Raw genomic sequence first — 27,241 nt, forward strand, 5'->3', positions numbered from 1 at the left:
GAGCTCTCATGATTGGGATTAGTATGCTTGTAAAAGAAACCCCAGAAAGCTACCTTGCCTTTTCAGTCATGTTGAGGACACAGTGAGAAGACGGCCATCTATGAGCCAGGAGACAGGTCCTTACCAGAACTCAACCTGCTGGCAACCCCAATCACAGATGTCCAGCTTCCAGAACTGTGAGAATAAATTTCTGTTGTTTATAAGCTACCTAGTTTATTGTATTTGTTACAGCAGGCCATAGTGAGAGAGACAAAGGAGATCAGAGTTTGTTCAGTTTAAGAGAAGAGTAAATTGAAGTTTGGTTCTAACTGATACTAAAAAAAAATAATTAATTGAAAGTTTCAAGTGAATATCCTAATTGACTTGGAACCTTTGTTAATTTCTTACTGTTAAAAATCATTCTAGATCATTATCTATTTCAAATAATATGACTCTGGAACCTGAGGCTGTGAGCTCTGATCTGCTTTGGGGTGATCCTAAGTAATGCATTTAACTGCTCTGTTCCTCTTTCATCTGTAAGATGGGAGATGCAACAATAATGCTGGAATACATACAATTCAATAGAAATGTTTTTCTCATTCTCAGGCAATGCAGAATATGGCACAAACTTCAGGGGTACTCATGTGATTATTCATGATAATGGTCCAATTCTAGAAATGGGGTTGAATGTATACAAATGACAGAAAATAACCCATAGAATTATTTTGACTTTGTTTTTGTGAAGCTATACTAGTTTTATTTTATGCTTCTCTATATAAATAATTAATTATTAACACTTTAAATTATACAGTCTAGATTAGCTGTTCTCAATTAGGGACTATTTTGGCCCCCAAGAGATATTGACAATGCTTAGAGATATTTTTGATTGTCACTACTTGGGGAGGGGTGTTACTGGAATCTAGTTGGTAGGGATCAGGGATATTGTTAAACATCCTACAATGCACAGGACAGCCCTCACAGTGCTGAATTATCCAGCCCAAAATGTCAATAGTTCTGAGGTAGAGAAACTGGACTAAATAAACTATGATATTTGTGTTCTTGTTATTTGCATTTCCCCTAAACATGAGTCAAATAAAATTTTAGTTAACAAAGGGCTCCATTTAAATGAAGCTAAAAAATAATTTAGCAAAAGCAAATAATCAGTAATGACCAAAAATCAAGCAAGCACAACAAGCAAACACAAAAGCAAACACAACAAAACAAAAAGCTCTGTCGAATCTAGATAAACTATTTCTAGCCAGTTGACATTGTACAGAGAAAGAGAAGCAGTTTTGTTTTTTTTTTTTTCTCTCAGCAAAGCTGCAAATTTTTTCTACAAAGTGTCCCTTAAATAAGTCTGTCGTATCATGGAAACCAGTCTAAATTTTCTCATGGCGCTCATGGCTAGTAAATACTTTGTAAAGAAGTATTAATATCTGAGTTGTGTAAAAGAGAGACCTTTCAGCACATGAATTCAATGGAAATGATTAAAGAGTATCTTTTTATTGTTATTTTCTTTTCTCTTTTCTTCCATATCTGCAGCCATATCACTAGGAATAAATGAAATATTTGCAAACAGGGTTGCACATATCCCTGTCTCTTTTGGGCTAAGCCCAGGACTTCTCAGTAATCCTTTCACAACCACCCTACTTGTAGGCATGTATTTCCTCAAACTTCCTCATACTTGTTGCTGCTATTGCCACATACGTTCATGTTTGCCAGTCTCAGCTGAAATATGCAAACCTCCTGCTGATGTCATCTGGGAAATTGATGGCCTTTTGACTAAATATTTAATGCACGGCTTTGCATACTGTCCATCTTCATATTTACGACTCAGTATTTGGCATATTGGGTTTGTTAATTTCACAATTTAAAAAGAAAATGTTCTCAGGACAACTCTGCTTTCTGACGTCATATCACATGCTCTTTTCTCTGTTTCAGTGAAGACTTGACTTTCATTTTATGTTTGAAAATGCTCAGTAACGAAACACAGAAATCTGCCACTATTTTGCTACTTTTCAGAGCAGCTTTTCCCCTGTCCTCTTTTCAGTATAGATTATTTTTCAAGTAGTTCCAGATAACCAATAGCCTAATTAACTTTTCCTCAGGAAAATTCAAATTCTGATTAAATATAGATAAAGTGCATATGTCAAAACTAAATACATTTTTTCATCAACTACTTTCTAAATAATGTCCTAAGTTAATGTCCTGTTTTTTTCTCCTGGACTTTTGCCATATTTCCGTTTTCTACCTCCTTCTGTTTTCTATCATCTTTCTACCTAAACTTCCCAACCTCTTCATTTTTTTTTTACTCCAAGGAATGCAGCAATGTAGGTTCTCCAAATGTCACAGATATTGCCCCATTTGTGTTAAAATGCAATAATGATCAATATTGAACCCTATTAATTTAAAAAGCAAACTTTACTGATGGAATGAAGGTAGAAGAAATAGAGCATATTAGAAGAGTGTAATATCTGACAACCAAGAACTAGCACAACACTGAAGAGGACAGTGTATTTAAAAGAGACTATTAAGACAACTTGATATTAATATGTAAAATACATTTAAAGTTAGAAAAGTTAGTATATAAAGATCATTATTCTAATTCTAGGGTAACATGGTATGCTCGTTGACCTTGGAAATTTTCTTATGATCAAATAATTCTTTTTTTTTTTTTTTTAGATGGAGTCTCACTCTATTGCTCAGGCTGGAGTGCAATGGCACAATCTCAGCTCACTGCAACCTCCGCCTCCCAGGTTCAAGTGATTCTTCTGCCTCAGCTTCCTGAGTAGTCAGGATAACAGGTGCGTGCCACCACACCTGGCTAATTTTTGTATTTTTAGTAGAGACAGGGTTTCACCATGATGGCCAGGCCACCTCAAGTGATCCACCCGCCTTGGCCTCCCAAAGTGCTGGGATTACAGGCATGAGCCACCACACCCGGCCCTGATCAAATAATTCTTAATGAATATCTATAATGGTCCAAACAGTATGCTAATCACAGAAGAAGAGGAATGAATCAGCATTGTTTCTATCCTCTGGGAGCCTATTACCTAACAGAGCAAGGCAGACATTCAACATGCAGGTGCCTAAGGGTTAGAGATGCTAAGATGGAAGCATGTATTATATTCGATGAAATAAAAAAAGGGTGCAGTCCATTTCCCTGAGTAGTCAGAAAATATATCACAGTGAAGACTCCATAGTGAACTAACGGGACTATGGGGAACACGGTCCATGTGATGTTGTTAAACATACCGTAAAAGTTTTCATCATTTTATGGAGTAATATGGCAATTTGAAAAATTAGCCCTAAGAGCCCCTAATGTTCTTGATGCATAGTTTCCCTTTAGGAAATTCCCAACTCTTCATACTAAGTCATCTGCACAAATATGTTCATGACGGAGACTGTCCCTTTTCCTTGTTCCCAGTGATTCCCAAGCATCTTTGTTAAAGCATTGAACATGTTGCATCATACTTCTTTGCATATTTCCCTCAACTCCTAGACTGTAAGAGCCTTAGGGTCAGAGAACAAGTCTTGTTCATCTTTCTACCTCTTAAGATGCCAATTCTGTAATGGGTGCACCACATGTTTATTGGATATACTGGGAAAAGCTGGAATCCACCTTAAAGGACGACAGCAATAAGGGAATAAACGACCTCGAATACTATGACATGATAGGATTCTGGAGATGACGAATGCTAGAAAAGTATGGCTAAGTGGCAATATGGAAATATATAGGATGTCATTTTATGTATAAAAATCAAAAACTAAAGAACACATACATGTTAATTATAACTATAAAATATAGTTTTATGTTAACATATTAAATTATGAAATTTAATATTTTTCCCTTGTAAAGATGCCTAAATTTATAATATTTTAATTGCCAATGAAAAATAAAGTCACTTATTGTATTATCTTCAATCCTTTTTCTTAGTCTTTGAAATAATATTTTCTTAAATACACCCTAAAGGTGGAGAGGAAATAGAAGTAACCCCTTGAGAGGCACTGTGCTCGAGCTTTACATAGTTATGTCAACTCAATTATCTCTCCAAATCTATTATTAAAAAAAATCTTACAGAGGTAAAGAAACTGAGGCATGGAAAGATTATACAATACACACAAGAAAAAGGAGTCTGTCTGTTTCTCAAGGCTATATTTTTTTCACCATGTTTATTTTTTAGCAGATGAGTAAATTAAGCAAAATAAAGGAATTCTATTTTAGCAAGATGATCATTCTGATTTTCAAAATGTTCATTGCGTGGCTAATAAGGTGCTGCATATCAGTTGTATAACTTTGAGAAACTGGCCTCAGTTTCCCTCTATGCTAATTGAGGAGGTTGTACAGGGGCTAGCTACGTGGATGTTTTGCCTTTATGGTTTAGGATGGTATATTATTCTAAACTGTTAAAAATTATCTATCTCAGAAGCAACTATCTTCATGTCAAATAATAGAAACTTAATAATCCCCTGAGAAAATCTACTGCCCAAAATCTCTGGGAGGTGGCATTGTAGGAAATCGAGTGGATATAGACATTTATAATATTTCAATTCCTGTTAATATCCAGGACATACTTATTTGGCTTCTCTTAGCTTATGTGTATATAATATGCAAAAGCAAAATAAATATAAGGAAAAATACAGTCAATTGCTAATGTACTGGTGTATTTTTTTAATTTTAAGTTTGGTATGATATATCTGGGTCATTTAAAATAAAGATCAGTTTTCCTTAGAAGAGAATTTTATTAATGATAATTTTTAAAGGATTTAGAAAATAATTTTCTACCCAGGTCAGAGTTAGTCACATTTAATTCACCAGTATTCAGTGAACACTTTTTAATTAACTGAGTATATATCACATTGCTTGACATAGTTGCAAAAGCCATAGTTACTGTTATTTATTTAATATTTTTAGTTACTGTTGACTTTTAACTGAAATAAATTTATTTTTTAACTTGATAAATGTTAATTGCTTGTCATAGTTAAAAACTGAAGGTAGAAGTAAAATGCATCATAAATATTTGTGTAATGCTTGTTCTTTACTATCTTTACTACCACATTTGCATTATTGAATCCTGAAAGCAAGTTACCCCCAACATAGACTTTAAAAATTAGCCCTCAATCAAATCACCACAATGCCTCTACAGTTTCTTATCTGCTATTTGCTTCACAAATAGGCATTTTTTAGACGCTAGAATACCTGATGATTACTAAGAACAAACAGATATAACTTAAACGTGTAATAGTAACTTTATTTTATTTAAGATTCTGGTAAACCAACAAATGAATTCAGAAAGGCATCCACTAAGAATTGGCCTTGAGAAAAATTACAAAGCTAGCAGTTTGCCTTTGAGAATCCCTACCCAGGACCAACCTCATTCTGAACTTCCAGCCTTTTTTTTTCTTTTCTACATTATATATTCTTCACTTTATTGATCTCTTAGGGATCGTTTTTGCTTTTTATAACCTTCAGAAAAGGATCTGCAAGTCATTCACATTAAGCTGATTACAGCTTAAATGTGTACATCTCCTCGGCCTTACTGTCTTCAAGAAGGATGAAAGCCAGGAGTATCAAGTCTAGTGTAGTAGATTTGGGTTTAAACCCTGCTCTGCCTCCCCACCAACCTGCCCTGACCACCACCATCCCAAGCCATTTAACAGCTACGTGATATTGAGCAAGTTATGTAACTTCTCTAAGCTTGTTTCCTCACTGGCAAAGTGAGAATAAGAATATTTCCTTTCTCACAGGTTTGTGATGAGACTTTAATGAGATAAGGTAACAGGCTTAACATAGTGCCTGGTGCAAAGTGTGAACTTCATAAACAATAGTTGATTATTATTACATAAACAGTTTCCACCAAAGAAGAAGACTGGCCCTACCCATAAGTAACATTCAAAACATTCTGTAAACTACAGGTGGAACCTGGTTACATTATGCTGTTAAGCAAGTGTTTGTTTATAGTCAGGTTTTTGTTAAGATATGACTTTATTTCTTGAAAAAAGTGATATGATTAATAGAAATGACTCAAAAGGTTTGCAAGAGTACTAATCAGAAGGAAAACACTTTGAATTTATTTTACTCAAACAGCAAAGTTCGAAAAAGAGTTTTAGGAACAGAAAGTCATTCTTCCCCCACCCTCAACTGTCACCACTCCACCCAACAATGGTCTTAAGGTTTAAGTCCAAAACAATGCCTAGCTTTCTATTTTTCTCTCCTACAAGGGCTAAATAATTTACCTTCCCAATTATTTCTATAGGATGTATAATTATAAAGATTATTTTGACTGACATGTCTGACCTAAAGCTTTGTTTCTACTCTACTTGAGTTGCAGCAGGTGAACCCTGAGAATCTACAAATCAGGCAAGAATTGAGTTTTACAAGTTCTTTGTACACGGATGGAACAAAGGTTATGATCAGCAAGAAACGCATTGTTTCTTGAACATGAAGGTGTTCTGAATCTTTCCATAGGGATGCGTTTCAGGATTATCAACTGAGAAAATAATCTCCAACTGTTGTTGTTTAGGGGATTTTCTCCTCTGGGATAATTCTTCTGAAAGTACCTGCTGGGTGACTTGGTAGAAAAGGTCATGAGAAAGTAAACAATTTGACAGCCATTTCCTGAGCCATCTGATCTTATCCTTGAAGATGGATCACAATCTCCAGCTGAACCTGTTATAAACAGCAGTCAGTAGTGGCTGGGTGCTACTAACAAGGCTTAGCACAGGATTGACAGTTTTGATCCCCACTGTGGACTCTTCCCAGGAGCCAGTTCCTACCTTAGGCATTAATGGATCACATACTGTCGCACACGCTCCACCACCCCCATCTCTAGCTGATCTTTTGTTTCTCTCAACCAGCAAAGATTCTCTTGAGCTTGTTTTTCTATTGATTGTATTGCAGAAAACAATAAATAGGTTTTCTATTGTATTTACTATAATTTTAAAAAATTACATGTTATTCCATTTGATAGTGTGCATTCTTCACTATTTAAGACTCACTGGCTCAGAGATTTTAGACTGACTTCTGATATATGATTCTTTCATTCTGTAGAAGACCCAAGGACCAAGTTTGTTTAAGAAGACTGTTTCCGTCTCAGGTTCAGCATCAAAGGATCTGAACCTTCAGGATGGAAGGCAAATCCATATGCAGCTTTCTCCGATCAAAATAATGTTTCCTGCAATCACCAGCCATCATGAAGGCATGACAAAGCACAAAAGAATCAACATGAACCGGAAGTTTCTATCTGAATCATCCACTTGGCATTACGTTTCAGAAAATGCTAAAGGATTGTTTTTAAAGTGATATTTGATAGTGATATGATTGGCATGATTTTGTTTCTTCCTTCAATAATATGCTCCAAGAAAATATCTAATGTTTACGTAATAGAAGTATTTAAATTTTGTAGAAGCAGGAGCAAGCATGGCTAAATATTACTCAACAAGAATTTTTAAACACATACCATGTGCCATGCACCATTCAGAAGTGTGGAAAGTCTTACCTTCATGTAGACACAGTCTTGTAGAAAAACTTAACTGAGCAAAATTACAATAAACCAAGAAGAATCTTTGTTGACAATATTTTAGATGCAAAATCAAAGCTGTGGGGTTATAGGAATCTGAGATTTTGTTGGAAATAGATAAAAGTTTTTCTGAATTAGCTTCATTTGGATTAAAATCTTATTAGAGCTTTAGTGGCTGGCAAAGTATTTCTGGGCCTTAATTTCATCATTGTTAAAATAAGAGGTTAGATGAAGTATCAGCTTCCTTCTAGTTCTACTATTCTAGGTCTATTATTATATATTTTCAAAATTTATAAAACAAAGTACATTATTTGACAATAAATTATGTTATTTCTCTAAAAAGTGCACATATAATATATATACATATATACATACACAATATAAGGTGCACCCTGTATACGACAGTATCTTTTAGTTGGTGGTATCCTAATTGTCGTGATAGCATGTTGTCTTTATTCCTCTTATAAGGATTTTGAGGAAGGTCAGTACAGTTGTCAACAATAAACACATGTTGAGTATCTACCATGTATACAGCATTGATATCAATACAGGTTTAGAAGATGGTATTAAGGAGAGCAAATAGTGTCCCTGTGTCTGAGACCCAGAAATTCTGTTGCTCTTGCATAGAAGAGCAAGGTTGGACCTGAGTTGGGCTCTGCCTGACCAGTGAAGGAGGATGAGGGAGACTCCACCCTCTGACCTTATCCGCTGCCTTCAACCTGTGAGAACGGTTATTCCCAGTCCTATTGTTTGGTACTTCCTGATCCTGCTTGCTCCCTCTGACTCACCAAACATGAAATCATAGCTAAGAAAGCTTCAAAGAGACCCTGGATAGCCCTAGACACACACTGTTTAAATGATAAAATGGTGTCAACCATTAACACTACAAACAAAATCATGTATTTGTCATGACAGCTGCACTGTGTAAAGACCTGCCCCTCAAATAAAGCCTGAGTCCTTTAAGCTGCTTCCCAAGGTCTTCTCAACCTAGACCCACCCATTTCTTCAATCTGTACAAACTTAATACTCTAATAATTAATTCCTCAAAGTCATCATTCTGTGGCATGCTTATTCTTAACTGTTTTCTTTACACCTACAGTTGCATATGCCCATATGCCTTTATTTTTCTACTCCACCTGACAAAGCCTTCTTCTGTGAAGCCTAGCTAAAGTGTCAAGTTATCTGTACAGCCTCTCCCGATAACTTTGGATAAGTTAGTCATGTCCTCTCTCTTACTAGGTGTTCGTATTTCCACCATAGTTATTGTGATTCTCTGCTGACATGTTTCTCTTTACCACCAGATTTCAAGCTCTTTAAGGGAAAAGGCTGTGTTTTATATATCTCTGGATCCCTAGAATTTTATGGTTCCTGAGGGTCAAAGTTCGTTTAATAAATGAATGTATTCTGACTTCTTCCTCAAAGCAGAGAAGCCTTTAGTAGGGGCATGTATTAGTTCTGTTCTTATGCTGCTAATAAAGACATACCCAAGACTGGGTAATTTATAAAAGAAAGAGGTTTAATTGACTCACAGTTGAGCATGGGGAGGCCTCAAGAAACTTACAATTATGGCAGAAGAGGAAGCAAACATGTCCTTCTTAACATGGTGGCAGCAAGGAGAAGTGCAGAGCAAAAGCAGGGGGGTTGAGGGGGTGGGGGAGTGGGGAAGCCCCTTATAAAACCTGCAGATCCTGTAAGAACTCACTCATTATCACGAGAACAGCATGGAGGCAACCACCCCCATGATCCAATTATCTCCCACCAGGTCCCTCCACAATTATGGGGACTACAGTTCAAGAGAGATTTGGGGTGAGGACATAGCCAAATCATATCAAGGCACATGTAATTGAGTGCAAGGTGAAGAAAATAAAAGGGGTTAGGGAGGGCAGTGAGCCTGAGCAGTCACCTTGAGCCAAACTGGAGCGGTGTAGGAGGCCCCTGAAACTGCAGCCAGACAGCGAGAGAGGCCAGGAAGCAAATCCCAACTCACTGTTCTTTCCATTTGTTCATAAAAATTGAATAATATGGAAGGAGTCCAAGTTGATACCTTCACATAATGTGTTTTGTTTCTCCAATAGATGTTGGAGGAAGATTAGGCATGATAGAATAATCAAATAAGCTGAGGAGTTGCCCAGGCCCACTTCTGAGGAGATAAGTTTTTAATCCTTTAATAGACCACAAATGAAATTAAAAATTAAAAAATAAAGCCAAACAAAAATCGAAGTCTTCTTCATCTACCTAGCCTGGTTCCAAAGTTAGAAAAGATGTACAGGAGAACAGCTAGAATAATTCATTCACCTTTTCAGGCTTTTACTGAACTTCATAGGAAAAAGTGAGGAGGAAGACAAAGTGTATTAGTTAAAATGATTAACATTAGTTGCTGTAACAAACATCCCTTACATTTCAATGGCTTGACACAGTCAGGCTGATTTCTCCCTTCATACCAAGAACTACAAGTCAATATCCAACCAGCAGCACATGACTGACGATAGGGAAAGGTTTAGTGTACAAGCCTGGAAATGGTGCACATCAATTCCTTCACATTCCACTGTCCAGAAAGCAACAAAAAGGCTCCCTCTTTCATCGAGGGGCTGGTTACTCTGGTTTAGCTATTTCTAAGAAGAGAAGAAACCAGCATTCTATCACAGAATGGAAGTAAAAAGAAAGATAAAAGGCAAAGGAAGAATAAAATAAAGGGAGAAATTTTGAAAAACATTTAGGAAAAAATTGTACTCTCTGGGCTTCTTTTATATAAAACACCCCTTACCGTAGATTATCATACAGCTGAAGAATAGAAGACATATATGAGACATCTATATATATACGCATGTACATATATGCCCCATTCAGCTGTGTAACTGTGTGTGTGTGTGTGTGTGTGTGTGTGTGTAGGTGTGGGAGAGATGAGGTCCAGGGTGTAAAATAATGAAAAAAGATATTTAAAAGTATATATTAAAATCTATTTCTACTAACTATGCACTTTCCTTCTAGAAAACTTGGTTTCTTGTAATACTCAAGTCTTTGAGCCTTGCACTGTGTACACCACCCCACAGAGATCATTTTCTTTCATGGTTCTTTAGTTTGGGCATGTGTGGTTTCTTTTGCCTACTCCAGTTAGAAACAATATAGTGATTAATTGTGATCTGTTTTCATCCCACAACTTTCTTCTCCTTAACCTTCAGCCAACTGCTACTATTTGTTCAAGATCTAGGCAAGTTTTCTCAGGAACATGTATTATTTCTTAGCTTTTCTTGATGGTGTTCATTTAGTTCCTAGGCTTGTTTTGCTTTCAGAACTGTGAGTTGCTTGAAGACCAGCTCTTCTTGTAGGCCCAGTGCCTCACAGAACTCCAGGCATATAAGAGTTAGAATGACCATATGAATTCTTGACAAAAAAAAGATATTTTTGAGAGAAATGGTGAAGTTGTAATTATATTATGCAAGATAGCGGGAGTAAACCAGGGCTATCCCTGAAAAACATGGACATATGGGCTCTATAAATATGTGTTGATGAGAATGCAAGCTCTGGAATCCAAGCTCTGTTCATCTCACATCACTTTATCCCGTATCCTCATCACTTAAAACTGTGCATGGCACATAGTGAGTGTGCTTTAGAAAGGTGCTGAGTAGATGAAGAGCTGGGAGAACACAAAATATGTAGCAGTTCTACAAGGTTCTAGTCTCCATCAAGGAGAAAGCCTTGAACAGAACAATTTCCTCAGCTCTCTTCTCACTTTTCCACTTGATATGTTCCTTCAGCAGCTTTGCCTAGCACAGTGGACTGCCCTCTGGCCCCCATCCAGCTGCCTTCCCATAACCATACTAGGACACAAAGCTTCCCCTCCGATGCAGTGAGATGCATAAACTCATGATCCTTAAAATACAATCTGCTACAGATACCAGCTACATTGGTTCAGGGTTTTTTTCAAAGTGATTCAGGTATTGTCATTACAGGTCCAAGACCCATACCAGAGAGCAGTTTTTAAAACCTGATTTATCTCCTTTTGTAGGTTTGGTCACAGAGTTAGGTAGCAGCAACAGTGGGAGGCAGGACACTTTTCTTTGCTCCGTTTTGACTGCTGTCACCCAGAAGCTGATGCTGCTAGAGGGGACTGAGGAGGTGGGGGATGTTTGGGGCCATTACAATCAGAGGAAGAAGGGGAGGAGCTGACTGAGTAGGGAAGGACTGTGTTTAATGTGATTGAGTAATCATCACCCAAAATAGCTGACTGTCAGAAAGGAGAGTGTGTGTTTGAGGGAGCGGGTGAAGGTGAAGGTGAGCTATCTTAGAGTCTGCTAGAAGTATTGCGGAGGAATTTGGGGAAGTAACTCTAAAATCATGAAATGGATTATTTCTGAAGTCAAGGTCAGTAATATCCCAGAAACCAAGGCTTCTGGCCCAAGCAGGAAACCCCTCCTGAGAAGCACACATCCTCCTCTTTCTGGGCAGGCCATGATGCGGAAGCACAGTCTTCCATATCCTAATTAGCGCTCCTGGTTTGACAAGGGTGGCTCCCTCCCTGAAGTTTCCTTTCTCTGCTGTTTTACAGAGGATTTCACGGGAAAGGACCACAAACTCAGTTCCTTTTCAATTTCGTTGAAGAATGTCAGCAAATTACAATTGTTCGAAATCAAAATTTCATAAATTTGGCTGCAGAATATTTATGATGCAAAAACAATTGCAAAAGGCTTTGCTGCAAAGCTTTATTGACACAGCCTTCCTGTCCCCACATCTTGCTTCCTCTCAGGAAAGTGGGACGTGTTGGATGATTTCCCAGCTTCTATTTGGAGAGGAAGTCTACAGGTTTTTCACCATCAAGCCAATCTGCACTCACTGAAGAACACCTGCAACCAAAGGCTGTGCCTATTCTCTTTTGTGCGTTTGCAGCTATCAAAATAAATGAGTTATCATGGATGGGAAAATTACATTTCTTTTCAGAGTAACTTTGCTCTCCACATATGCACAAGGAGGTTTATACCCTTGTGATGCCCTGATGCCCTGATGTTGTGAACGGTGCTTATGACTAGAATTACAATTTAGGCATTTTGCCCTCAAAACCAATGTCAATAATTGTTCCAAGAGAAAGAGCTTCTAAAAGGCCTCATGCACAGGAAGATTTTTCCCTGGTACTGCCCCTTTGTTTTGTATACAGTAAATTCTTAAACCCACATAATAATGGAAAACAAGGAAACTGCCTGCCTCCTCTGCCCAGATGTATCACCAATACAATAATAATCATTCTTCCTGCATGCAAGTCCTTTCTCCTACCTACTCATTCACTTCCTTCCAAAATATCTGTCTCAGCAGACATAACAGTTGTCGCACTCCTCACCCATCTGCACATCTCCCCAGGTCTTAAAATGTGGCTCAGACAACCCTGAGAGCTTATAACGCTTTATGCTTAGCCTAAGGCTTGACACAGGGAGAGAAAGTGTGTTGTTTGCTCAGATGTGTCCTCATCTATTGTTTATTATTTACAACCCTGACTTTGAAAGTGGAAATAGTCATAAAAAATTCCTTTGACAGAAAAAGAACAAAAAACAACCGATTCATAGACAAATAACCTGATCATTACATTCAAGGAGCCTTGGCTCCTCAGTAGCATTCTAATGTGTCTGCTATTATGTCCTGTCCTATCATATCCCCTTGCATCTGTAGCTATGTTGGTGATGATGGCATGAGAGCAGGATATGTAAGTGTACAAGGTCTGTTTGCATGAAGATAGATTGCTCAGTCGTACAAAATCCAGCTCCACTTTGGAATTTCCTCAGTCAGGATGGCTGCGTTTGATGAGAACCGAGAATGTAGTACATGATCATCCTTTTCCAGACTTCCTGACACGGTGAAAGACACCCCAAACCAAAAGTGACCATATCCTGTGTTGTCAATCACTCTCCAGAGACTGGCCACTTCCTTTGAAGTGACTCAGTGTCAGGGGATCAAAAAATCTAAATAATGACATTTCTAAGTGTCCTTTTCTGCTCAGATTGATTTCATAGCACTCTCCACCCTGATGTCCATCTCTTTCAAATACCTCTAAAGCTTTAGTCATCTTAGAATATTCTAGTCTCATGTTTTCACTATTGTTTTCAGATTATTCTGAGAGCATTTTAGCCAGAAAGTGCCACCTCTCCTTACACTGACTTTTGTCTGTCCCAAGCTCATCTTCCTTTCTGCTTATCTGAAGCCTACCAGTTTTTAAAAGCCCCAATCTTCCTCTCCATCAAATTTCAGTAGTGTTTACTGCCTGCTGGACTTACTTGGCAGTGGTCATGTTCTGCCTTCTATTTTTGGCCGCTTTTTATATGTAGGTACCTTGGCACCCCACTAGACTGGAAAAGTCCCCAAGGGTCAACAGTTTACTTTGCAACAATCAGTGTAACTCATGAGAAATTCTCAGTGTATCTTGAATGAATCCAATAATAGAAGTATAAATGGCTGGCTGGTAAGCTTGTCTTCTACAGAAAATTGTGGCCATTAGGTGTGACCTCCTTCAACTTTGTCTCCCTCCTCTCACACACCTGCAAACATCAGCACCACTCTTTTATTTTTTTTCCTTATTATAAGATGAAGCGTCTTTTGCAAAATGCAGATGCCTCTGCATGTTTCATTAATTCTTTTCCTCCCACCCCTCCTGCCACTGATCATTCACTGTCTTTCCCATGATTCTTTATTTAGTCTATAAACCAGCCCTCCTCTCTTGACCTCAAATCCTGCTCATTCAATACTTTCCTTTCTACCCCCCTCAGCTTCTTAAAAAGCGAGTCTGTGTTTGCTATTTCCATTTATTTTCTTTTAATTCTTGACTCTCAGTCACCTGGTTTCAGCCCTGCCACTCCACTCAAATTGCTTTAAGTTCATCAGTAAGCAAACTTCCTACTTCTACAGTACAATACGCATTTTTATTTTGTTATCTTATTGGCCTTTATTTTATATTGGACATTGTTGATCACTTTGTTCTTAGAGCTTTCTCCTTTCTTGGCTACTTCACATAGACTGAACCTTTTTAGTTTTTCTACTATTCCTCTCTTTTTTTTTTTTTTTTTCAAATGTTGCCTGAGCTCTTTCTTAAAACCTCTGCTAATGTTGATCCTTTCCATTCACAACTTCTCTTCTTATTCAGCATGTATTCTTGGATAGTGAACTCACTCTGGATACATGAGATTGTTACTGAAGTAATAATAATTACAAATAGTTATAGAGTACTTTGCATCAGCCACGGTTCTAAGTACTTTTGCATGCATTTAACTCAACCATCATACACAGTGTATATTGCAACGAACATTTTATAAATGAAAAAACTAAACATCAGAGTGGTTAAACACCTTGCCCATAGTGAAAAGGAGTAGAGGTGGGATTTTAACCCAGGAAGTCTAATTAAAGAGCCTGTACTCCAGTGCAAGTTCTGGGTTGCATATAGAGACTTGGGGATTCCAATCTCTATCCATAATTCAACCCAGAAATCATGGAATTATTTTTAGCTCTTTCTGTTCATCACCCCCACAGCCCATAAACTGTGGACTCTTGATGATTTCCTTGGCTTTGTGTCTTCAGCCTGTGTTCCCTATTTCCACAGCCCTGTCACCACTGCCTGGATCCAGGCCATCACTGCAGACTACTGAAGTCGTCTCTTAAGCTGGTCTCCTTGCTTCCAGGTCCTCCTCCAACCCATAGTCACTAGGCTGCAACAGAGTATTTCAAATAAAACACAAGTCTGACCACATCACTTTCTTGCTTTAAAAACTTTCAATGGCTCCTAATCCCCCATGATTTGAAGTCCATTTTCTGTAGAGTGATATAGAAAGCACTTAGCCTTGCCGACCCCTTCAGCTTTATCTATCACATAAAATTACTTGAGTTCCATGTACATAGGACTTTTGTCCTGTATTGATACTGTTCCCTCTGCCTATCCTGTCTGCCTGGCTATTTCCTATGTGCCCTTTAAGTCTTATCTAAAGCTAAATATCCTGTCCTTGCATTTAGTGCCATTGCATTTTTTGCAAAGTACTAACAATACGTTTATGTATCTGGCTTCTCCATTGTGTTATTAGCTCCTAAAGATAAGGATTTTGTCCAAATTTCTTCAAATTTGTAATATTTTTTGTAGTGCCTGATATAAAATAGGTACTTATGTTTGTTTTAATGTATACATTAACAAACAAATAATTTAATGACAACCTAAATCTCTGTTTCCTTTTACTGTGAGTTATTTTTCAGTGGAGCACACACACATAAAAAAAAAAATCTTGAATAAAAGAATGTTTCTGGCCAAGTGCGGTGGCTCACGCCTGTAATCCCAGCACTTTGGGAAGCCAAGGTGGGTGGGTCACCTGAGGTCAGGAGTTCGAGACCAGCCTGATCAACATGGCAAAACCCCATCTCTACCAAAAATACAAAAATTAGTCAGGCGTGGTGACGGGTGCCAGTAATCCCAGCTACTGGGGAGGCTAAGGCAGGAGAATCGCTTGAACCCGAAAGGCAGAGGTTGCAGTGGGCTGAGATCGTGCCACTGCACTCTAGCCTGGACAACAAGACTGAGACTCCAGCTCAAAAAAAAAAAAAAAAAAAAAAAAACTTCCTGTTTATACTGTTGTACATTCCATAGGAATAAGTATTAACTACAATATGTTCGTTTTTCTTAAAGCAAGACAAACCTTATGGAAAAACAGCACTAAATCCCATAGCACTGCTCCCTACTTGTTTTTTTTTAATCTTCCGTTACCAAAATTTCCATCTATATTTTCCTAATGCAAAAAGTAAAATGTTTATTTAGTCATTGTATGTGCTCAATAGTAGTATGATTTATGTTAGGATAAGGGCATATTGTAGAAAAACACCAAGATAATAGTGGTTTAGGAGCAATAGAAGGTTCTTTTCACTTCATGAAAGAATTCCTGAGGAGCCCTTGTAGGACTAATCAGGCAGCTCCAAGGTCATAAGAAATTCAAGCCAATCCTGTTTTGCTGTTTCTGGATGCATTGCTTCAGTGTCCAAGATGGCTGCTGGAAATGTAGCTATTATAGCTGCATTCCACATAGCAGGAAGAAGGAAGAGGAGAAGGGTGTGCCCCTTCTTTTAAGAATGCTTCCCGGAAATCACATATAACACTTCTATTTACACTCACACTAACAGCCAGGAACATTACAAAATATAGTTTGTTTGTGGGTTTTTTGTTGTTGTTGCTGTTGTTGAGGTTTGTTTTGTTGTTGTTGTTGTTTGTTCGTTTGTTTTTTGCTGGTGGTAATGTGAGCAGCCACGAAAAATCTGAATTTTCTTCCTAAGGATAAGGGTGGCTCCATGTTGATATAGGCAATCTAGAATTACTACCATAGTGTAGTGTGAATATATGGAAAATACAAAAATCTCTAAAGTAGTATGTTGGTGAATAATCTCTGGTCAGCTGAGGGATGAACTGGAGGTGATCATTATGTAGTTGGTGAGCCTGCAAATAGAGCCAAAAGAAAATAAATAGCGTGAAGCTGCACACCTGGCCTTATAGAACTGAAGGCTGAGAAGAGTGGATTCACCTCACTGAACAAAGAAGATGTATTGTAATCTTCCTGCCATTATTTAAATTTACTTCAACAAAACATCACTAAGCAGATTACAGAGGTGTTCTTGTTATATATATTCCTAGCAAGTGTTGGGTTTATAAAGATAACAAGGGCCAGGCATGTTGAATCGCGCCTGTAATATTAGCACTTTAGAAGGCTGAGACTGGTGGATTGCTTGAGTCCAGGAGTTCAAGACCAGTCTGAGCAACATGGCAAAACCCTGTCTCTACAAAAAGATAGAAAAATTAGCTGGGCCTGGTGACACATGCCTATAGTTCCAGCTACTTGGGAGGCTGAGGTGGGAGGATCACCTAAGTCCAGGAAGGTGGAGGCTGTACTGAGCTGTGATCATGCCACTACACTCCAGCCTGGGCAACTGAGTGAGACTCTGTCGTAAAAACAAAACAAAACAAAAAATGAAGAAGATGAAAAAGAAAAAAAAAGAAAGATAATGGGATTTATTTACATGGTTAACTTGTTTGGATTGGTCCATTAACTTAGCACAATGCTTCTCAAACTTGCTGGACATAGGAATTTCCTGATATATTGCTAAAGTGCAGATTCTGGTGGGTCTCAGTTGAAGTCAAAGTTCTGTTGCATGTCAAGGAGCAAGGCTTTGAGAGCCACAGCATTTGTTGATCCAGGTGTTAGTTCAGATCTCTGTAAAGTGAATTCCAAGATAGTAAAGATATGCAAAAGATTTACAAGAAAGCCTATGGAGGATAACCAGGAAGGAGACAGAGAATGTGGGAGAGCCATCAGACTGCCATGAAAGTTTTACCTGGGCAGAAGAGAGGGAAGGGAGGAGTATGTTGGAAGAGTTTCACACCACAGAGAAGCCAATGGAAAGACCTGAGCCAAAGATGCCTATCAGAAGAGTCTTACATATATCAGAAATGGCCTGCACCAAGACCCCAGTCATGCTCTGCCATTGGCTGGAAGCAGCTTATGAAAAGTATATCCTTGGATCTAGAGGGACAGCAGCTGGTACCATTAGTCAATCATGCTCCCTGCCTGAAGTAGGAGATCTGAGTGGTACTTTTTTATGGTTCCCGTGATCCATATTCTTGCTTCTCTATATACACTGAATATAATTCAATGTTTCTTTGAAGTCCTTGAAGAATCTGAGAATGTTAATTATAAATATTAATTTTTCAACATAAATTTATAGTGCGTGACTTAGAGGGCCTTCAATAAATATATTTTTATTGAATAAACAAGATTGAAGGTAAAGAAGTTAGAGCAATAAAGATTGAATTTCTTGGTACCTGATCCAAGATGTACCATGAAAGTTGCATGAGCAAGAATGATAAATTATTTCCAATTTAGAGTTTTCTTATTTGCTTCTTTCTTATAAAAGCTGATTGCAGCAAATATTACCCAATTTTAGATTCCAATTACTTGATGTTTAATTGTAATTAGTTTAACAGTTTGGATTTATTTCCTTTAAAGAGACCATGGGAAAAAATTGTTTACTGCAAATAAATTAACCATCATGGAATTTATATAATTCACACATATGCCCTTTGAACACTCAACATAATTACATAATTTTGATTCAAAATGAAACCCCCTGGCACTTTAGCAGGATGAAATGTGCAAAGTCCAATTTAATTTGTGTAAGGCACCAATGTTATCCATTTTTCAAAATAAAAGGCCTTGGTAGATAAAAACTCAATTGGAACTATTATATTTTCATTCAGAATAATTTTCAATTTGTTATAGTTCATAAAGTTACAAATAAAAAATAACTATTTCTGAATTCATAAAATGTATAAACCTTGACAGAAAATGACATTATATATTTTATGAGTTTGGGGTAGAAATTTTTCTCCAATTTTTTTTCATCCTTATAAGAATAAATTGTATTCTATTTGTTGACATTGTCTAATGACTTACATCTTTACTATCACATGAATGGTGATGCAACTTGGTACTCTTTACCTACAAGCAGTTGTCAGCATTCATAGAACAACTTACTATGTATTGCAGAAAAAACTGCTGTACTGATAAAATTTATTTTTGAAGTTTCCTTTGCACATCAAAATAGAATCAACAATATATTGATCTAGTTCATAACTCTATACCTAAAAGCAACTTAAGTTGATGTGGTGGCTCACGCTTGTAATCCCAGCAGTTTGGGAGGCTAAGGCAGGTGAATTGTTTGAGCCCAGGAATTTGAGACCAGCCTAGGCAACATAGTGAGACCCTGTCTTTATAAAAAATACAAAAATTAGCCAGGTGTGTGGCATGTGCCTGTAGTCCCAGCTACTCAGGAGGCTGAGGTGGGAGGATCACCTAAGCCCGGGGAGGTTGAGGCTGCAGTGAGCCATGATCAGGCCACTGCACTCCAGTCTGGGTGACAGATTAACACCCTGTCTCAAAAAAATTCAGAATAAAAATTAAAAATAGAAGCAACTCGATATCTAAAAGCATAATTCATTCACTCAATAAATCATTATTGAGTCTTCTAAGGACAAGTCACTGTGTTAAATTCCACAGGAAATTCAAGATCAAATTAGGCCAACAACACACTCTCAAAATACTTGGGGACATACAAGAGCTAGGAATATTTAGATAAGTTCCCCTGTTTCACTTTGTCTGTGACACTTCGAAGCTGGCTCATTATCCCAAGCAGGTGCAAAGGCAATGGTATGGGAGTTCTATAAGGACAAGATATATGTTTTGCCTACTGTGTTTTGAGTTCAAGTGAGTAGTGGTTTTCTTATTGGGGTAATCACATTTCTGAAAGAGGTTACATTTGACTTTAGAGTGGAAGGATAGTCAGCATTTCAATAAATGAAAATGAAAGAGAGGATGGGAAAGAGGACAGAGGGAATGGCTTGAGCAATGTCCCGAAGAAGTAAAGCCAGCCAGTCTTCCAGACGTGATTAGTATCCTGGTTGGCTTAGAATGTAGGAAAGCTGTAAGTAGAAGAAATTAAAAGGTCGAGATAAACCTAAGAGTGCTTTGAATAACACGCTGAGGAATTCGAATAGAAGTCTCATAGGCAATGAGGAAACTTCAGGGATTCCTCAAGATATCACCAAGACTGTCTTTAAGAACATTGATCTGGAAACAGTATACAGGATTTACTAGAGATGGTCAAGATGTAAACTTCTTGCTGTTTGGAAAATACAGTTTTTCCCTGGCTGTTGCAGGGAATAAATGAGGTAACCCATGGAGAAAACAGGAAAAATGTTTAGGTAATAGGGGAAACAGCTAAAGTTAATTACTAAACAGGCAGTGAACTATATCTGCATAATTTACTGACTTTATCAATAAAATTGGAAGAAGAAATTGAAAAACAAGAAAATTGGGGTGACGTAAGATTGGAATACAGAATAACAGACGTGAAGAGGATCAAAAAAGCATGGAAATTTGGGATCTATTGTTAATGAGGACAGCACTCAGAAGGCTGGCCACCTCTGGAACTATTCTCTCTGTCTTGTCTTTTTCCATCATTTTCACCCTTTTTCCCCAAATTCACAGATGCACTGGCAGTTTGTGTAGTGGTTAGGAGAGTGAGCTTTGGAATCAGTCCTCCTTGGATTTGAATCCCAGCTCTGTCAATTTGTCACTAGCTAACTTACCTTGGGCAAGTTACTTTACCTCTCTAATCCTCAGCTGAATGATTAGTAATATGAGAGTAATACAAATAATCTACATCGTAGAATTATGAACCTTGTATTAGTAAATGCATATAACACACTTATAAGAGTGTCTGCCATGTTCTAAGTTGTTATTTTTATTATTATCCTTAGCTAAACCAAGCTACCATTTTTTCTCTCCTGGCCATCCCTTATCAAAATCTTGAAAGTAGTCTTATCTTATTCCTCTAGTGATTGGCAGTTAGCTAATCCTCAAAACACAGCTCTAGCTCAAAACTTACTGGGACTATTGTTTTAAAGGTAGCCAGGGAGCATAGAGAAACTAAATGCAGTGACCTGTGCTTAGTCCTTGACCTCTTTGATCTCTCTCCTTTGAGCACTTCCATATCAGAGTTCCTCTCTCTATGACATACTGTCTAGGTTCTACTCTTACCTCCTTGGCTTTTACTTAAGTTCTTTCTGACTTCTCTTCCAGGTGAATAAATGTGGGTGTTACCCAAGATCTTTCTTTGACTCTTCTTTCCCCATGATCATGCCTTCTCCAAAAGTTTAAACAAGACTTTCTAGGACTATCTCCAAAATCTGCATCTCTAGTCTTGATTGACCTTCTTAACTCCAATACTACATTTCAACACCTCAACTAGACATTCTATATCTCTATAAACTCGACAAGTTCAAATCAAACTCAATTTGCAACCAATACAAGCCTTCAGCCGTTTCATTTTCATTAGCAAAACTCTTAACTAGACAGCGAGAGGGGAAACCTTGTGGCTGATCTCATTAACTCCATCACCCTTTTTTCCTCCCTCACTCCAGTGTAAATAGTTGTCAAATCATATGAGGTGGACCTCTTCAGTGCCTCTCACATCCTTTCCAAAAGTTACCCTTCTAGCTCAGGTCTTGATTACCCCTTGTCTTGATTACTGTTTATTATAAACCAAGTTCTCTGCCTCTATCATCTGACTTTCGCAAACCCTCCTAACAACTTTTGCCACGTTACTTTCCCAAATGCAGTTCTGGAAAGGGGTCCTTGTTTCTCCAAAAATTCTAACTTCTTTAGGCTTAAATTATGCTTCATAAACAACTCTATCATTAGGAGAATATTCAGACATATTAACTATATATATGCTTGTCTTGCCTCCTCTACTAAAATTGAGCTGATTAAAATCAGATGTCATGCCATAGAATTGTATCCACTCATATTACAGACAGTGCCTAAACACAAAATGCATGTAATAAGTATGTAATGAACTGATTTTCTATTGAATAAGTGTATTCCCCTCCTTGAAAATCTTCAATATGATTCCACATTTCTTATCAAGTAAGATAAAAACTTAACTGTAATGCTTTCTGAAACTTAGCACTGATCTACCTCTCCTACCTCTCCAGTGTTTTCTGTTTTTGTACCATGGTGTCCCATGAAACTGAAATACTAGTGTCCTTCACATTTCTTACCTCTCTTATTCTCCCCATGATATCCCTCAGTTTGGAATATCCTATTCTCTTTCCTTCCATAATTAAATCTTACTTAACTAAAAGTCTTCTTCTCATTTAAGCCTTCACTAACATTTCCTTCTTTAAAGTAATTTCTTTATCCTCTGAAATTTCTTATGACTTAGCTTTCCATTCTGGTACTAAATGTACTGTACATAAAAAGTGGCTACTTACATACTCATCTTGCCTATTTGACTGTGAACTTACTGAGTGCAAGGACTATGTTTGACTCATCTTGAATCTCTATTGTGCTGAGCACAAGGTCTGGACCATTGAATACACTCAATTCATATCATGATGTTCTGGCTAAATAGAGCCACGGGAATCTAAAACACACAGCTTCATGTCCCACACATAACTCCTGGAAGTCAGGAAAGCCAGTCATGCAACCTGAGCGTATGACATAACCTTTCAGAACATCATTTTACCACCTGCAAAGAAGGTAAGATTTTGGAGAATATTTTGGGAACTGAGATAGTCCACATAAAGCATTTATAATCAATAAATGTTAGATATTATTTTCATTATTTTCTACAAAAGAGTGTGCTATTCACTCACTCTTCTAATCCATTCTTGCTAACCCTCCAGATTATTTATTCCAGAATAGTGTTGTGGTCTAGCAAGTCCCTGCCTCAATTTCCTTTAACAACCCACTAGTGCTCAATGAAGAAAATCTCAAACTCCCACCCCCTGCTCCTCCCCAAGAACAGGCCAGAAACTGAAACACTAATTTAACCTGTTTGCCTGTGGAAGAGCTGCTGGCCACTGCGGTTTATCTCCTTTCTCTTCCTCTCATGACCCATGGCAGTGCAACCACTATCTAGGTGTCTAGCTCAATATACAACGTGAGGTGTGGGGAATGGACAGAGGAAAGGCAAAGCCCCTTGAAGTCCAGCTTACCAGACTTTTCTGTTGAGGCATGGAGCTATCTCAGCAATCAAAAGGAAAAAGGTAAAAGATATTATATGTATTTGCCAAGATTACCCAGCATCCAATATTGGTAATAGATATGACTGAAAAAAAGTGCTAATGAGCCTAAAACATCCACATCAAATTTCCATTGAGATGTACCTCATTCACAAGATAAAAAGAAATACATTTTTGGCTAAATGGCTAAATGCCCAGTCCAAGATTTTTATAAAATAGTATGAAGTGTTTTAAAAAGCTCTGAAAGAAGCATCAACTTCTATCTAAGGTGGGAAGTCCTATTATTCATTTCCTGCCAGGATTTTTAAAAAATCTTTAAATTTAATTTAAATTTAAAGAAAAATTTTAAGGTCATCTCAACATCTGACTTCTTTGTAAATCAGGTAAACAGATAGAAGAAGAAGTCAAAAGATGGAGGCATAATACTTTTTGCATATCATACTGATATGTCTTGTTTTGTAATTATAGTCAGCCATTTCAAAGGAGGCTACTGTTTAATATGTTTGAAATTTTCTCAAAGACACTGCATTAATAATTTCTCATTAAGGCTAGTGATATTTAAGAACAGCATTGAGAGAGATGTAAAAAATTTAAACATCATCATAAGCAAACCAGCCAACACACATGCACACACCAATTTAAAATGTCCTTTAGTTTCTACTGAAAGTAAATGAAAGGGCACATACACTATTTTCTAAGAAACTTTAGTCTATAATATATTTTTCTTCTGCCAGGAATGTCTTTGTCCCATTATCCCAAGTAAGATTCTACCCTTTCTTCATAATCTGCTGCAGATGTCACCTCCTTTATTGAGACTTCCCTGGTTCTCCCCAGCCATAAACTATCTCCTTCCTCTGAGCCCCTATAGGGCTTGACCAATTTCGAGTCTGCAGTGGCCCGGGGTCTGCTGAATGACTTTCACAGGCCATTGGAACTTTTTGCCTTATCAGCCTCTTCATAATAAAATATTAAAATATTTTATAACTGATTGGTATGAACATAAATGAAATCTAGGCTGATTTTTTATTATATATTCATTATTATGATGATACTTAATTTTTTCTTATTTAAAAAAAATTAAAAGGAAACATTTTACGGGATCCTAAATGCATCATGGTACCAGGCCTTCCATCCCTGCCTAATGGGTAAGTTGGCCCTGTCACTTTCACACCAGACTTGTGTTGTAATTATTTATGCTTCTGCTATCTCCCCTTCTAGGAAAAGGGCTTTAGGTCAGAAGCCTGAAAACTCTTTATAGCAACTATCTGAAATAAGTTTATTGAATGATATACAATCTTCCAGGATCTTTAGAGAAAGAACACTCAGGAATTTACTTAGTTCTACATTTACTGAGGCAGGGTGGCTACTACTCTTTGGTATGACTAATTATGATTCCTACTTTTTTCCAGTGAGAAAGCTACATTATTATTGTTAGATTTAAATGTTCCTATTTTTAATGAAGTACTAAGGGAACAAGTTAGAAACAAACTAGTAATCAAGAACCCTGGAGACTTGTTTCCATTTTCAAAGTTTCCTTTGTTGATTAGTACTTTGTTTTTGGAAAAGGGTGTATGTGTGTGCGTGTGTCCCATATATGAAAAAAAAGTGACCTGAAAAAAAATTGGAAAAATGAGGCTTTTCTTTACTTCAATCTGGTACATTAGATTAACTAACTTAATGTGTATGAAGTCACTTTTTATACATTTTATACATTTTTTATACATTCAGGTTCCCATCTAAAATGTATACACCCTTGCCCATAATTCACTGTAAGCCCACGGCACTGGGCATATTAGTGAAATGCAGAGAAAATTTTTCAGTTTTTAAGCCATCACACTGCTCTGTCCCTAAAATCTTGAGTGAGTTGAAAATAAAAATTACAAAAGTTTATGCCATTAGCAATGTTCTTGACCTACACAGGTTTTGATGCGAGCCATTTTGCAGATGAGGTTGCTCTCTCTTTAACTGATTTCATGGTCAAGGTTGGAACCAGCATAAATCACCTTGTAAGAACAGGCACATATCTTGTTCACTTCTAAGATATATGTTTCCTGCCATGTCAGGTGTCTGGCAGAAGGCACTTAACTCCGAAAGCATTGTTACAGGGATCAGCAAATACAATTCCCTCGGTACACAGTATCTCCAGAAAGTTGCCAGAATTCTGAAACAAGTGATTTTTATGGCCATGCCAAATAAAGTTTATTCAAGAAAATGCTCCCCTATTTGTAACGTTCTCAAGAGTATTCACAGCAAATGTTTGGAGAGGTAGTGCTGTGGGGAGTAGTCAGGTGATCTGGAATGCCATTTGCTAGTGAGAGCTGCTGAACATACAGTAGTCATTTCATTTCTCCTCAATGGGGGCACCAAAGGCTGGCTCCATAGAAGTAGAGAGGTCTTTCATCATTATGCTGTACTAAGATCTCACTCAATGCTGCCGCAAATTTAACAATATTTTTTAAAAACTTCTTCATGGAGCCAATTATCATTTTCTCACAGGTATATATAATATTCATGAAAGCATCTTTAGAAACTGTTATTTTTATTGCTCTGTAACAATTAACCTAAATAAAAATCATATCTTTACCATGCACAGGTAGCTCCAAGATCTGGCTCCAGGCTACCAGTTCCATAGATGGCTGCCTGGACATAAAGCCCATTCACTCCAAGATAGGGAGCCTGCACTGCTACTGGTTGTCTTCCCAAAACACCAGTGATTACTGGCAGGGTACTTTCATTTGAGAATAAAAACAAAAAAACTAAAACAAAAATCTCACACACAAACACTGACTTCCTAGTGTGGTACTTTTCATTCAGAGAAGGAAAACAAACATAAAATAAAATGAAATCATAAGCTTCAGAGAGTAGGAACATTTGCTTGCAAATCATTCAGATGCAGTAACAGCTAGTTTGCCCAGAGTTTAGATTAAAAGTGTCAGGTTCCTTCAGGGGGATTTTCCCAAGTGCAGATGAAAATCACACTCGGATGCAGTCATTCCTTTGGAATGTAGCAAATTTAGATGACCCAGGTAGCTGTGGAGGCTGCTTTCCAAGGGCATTTCCAGCTCTCTTTCCTTCTCTCTGAGAGCAAGAGTGATGAAGCGCATTCTTGCCTACTCATCTGCCCTGTGATCTATGGATTCACAATGAAGTACAAGTCTAGCATGAATCAGCAAAATGCTCTATTGAAAAAGAAACTGACCTAATGATGCTATGGTATGAAGTATGAAGAAGTAGGAAGGTATGAACAACAAGAAAATCCCCAGTGCACCCAGCCTGGCTCACACTCTTGCTGGGAGACTCGCCCAATGTTGGATTTCAAATAGGTTCAAGGTAGGTTTGCCAGATAAAACACAGAATGCCCAGTTACATTTGAATTTCAGTAAACAACTGATAATAATCAGTGGACTGTTAAAACATCTACCTTTCTGATATTCCCTCTTCTCTGAAGCCTCCCTGGATCCTTGAGGTACCAAAAGCATTCATAATAAAAGCAACAACCAATATTAAAGAGCTTCCATTTTCAAGAGCACTTTTCACATTCATTAGCCAGCTCTTTAGTTTGTCTTTACGACATTCCTGAAGGTTGATATTATTATGGGCAATTGACTGATAAAACTAGAGGCTCATCTGAAATTAAAGCATTTATTCATTCAAGTAAATGTTACAGTTAGATTTAAAGCTCTGGTATCAACTTTACTACCTCCCAAAAGCACTTTGTGCCTTTATTTTTAAAATAAGCTTATGAAATTCTCCCAGATACCTCACTTATCTACCTTGCTTTCACCTAAATTTTGGGCTTCCAGAACATGGAGATTGATTATTGTTTATTTTTACTAACCTCACCATGCCCTGATGTTCAATAAAATGTCTTTTGATTTAGGCTGGGTGCAGTGGCTCACGCCTGTAATCCCAGCATTTTGGGAGGCCAAGGCAGGCAGATCACAAGGTCAGGAGATCGAGATCATCCTGCCTAACACAGTGAAACCCCGTCTCTACTAAACACACACACACACACACACACACACACACAAATTTAGCCAGGCGTGGTGGTGGGTGCCTATAGTCCCAGCTACTTGGGAGGCTGAGGCAGGAGAATGGCGTGAATCCAGGAGGCAGAGCTTGCAGTGAGCCCAGATTGCGCCACTGCATTCCAGCCTGG

Source organism: Pongo abelii, chromosome 4, assembly GCF_028885655.2.
Source record: "Pongo abelii isolate AG06213 chromosome 4, NHGRI_mPonAbe1-v2.0_pri, whole genome shotgun sequence".
NCBI lineage: Eukaryota > Metazoa > Chordata > Mammalia > Primates > Hominidae > Pongo > Pongo abelii.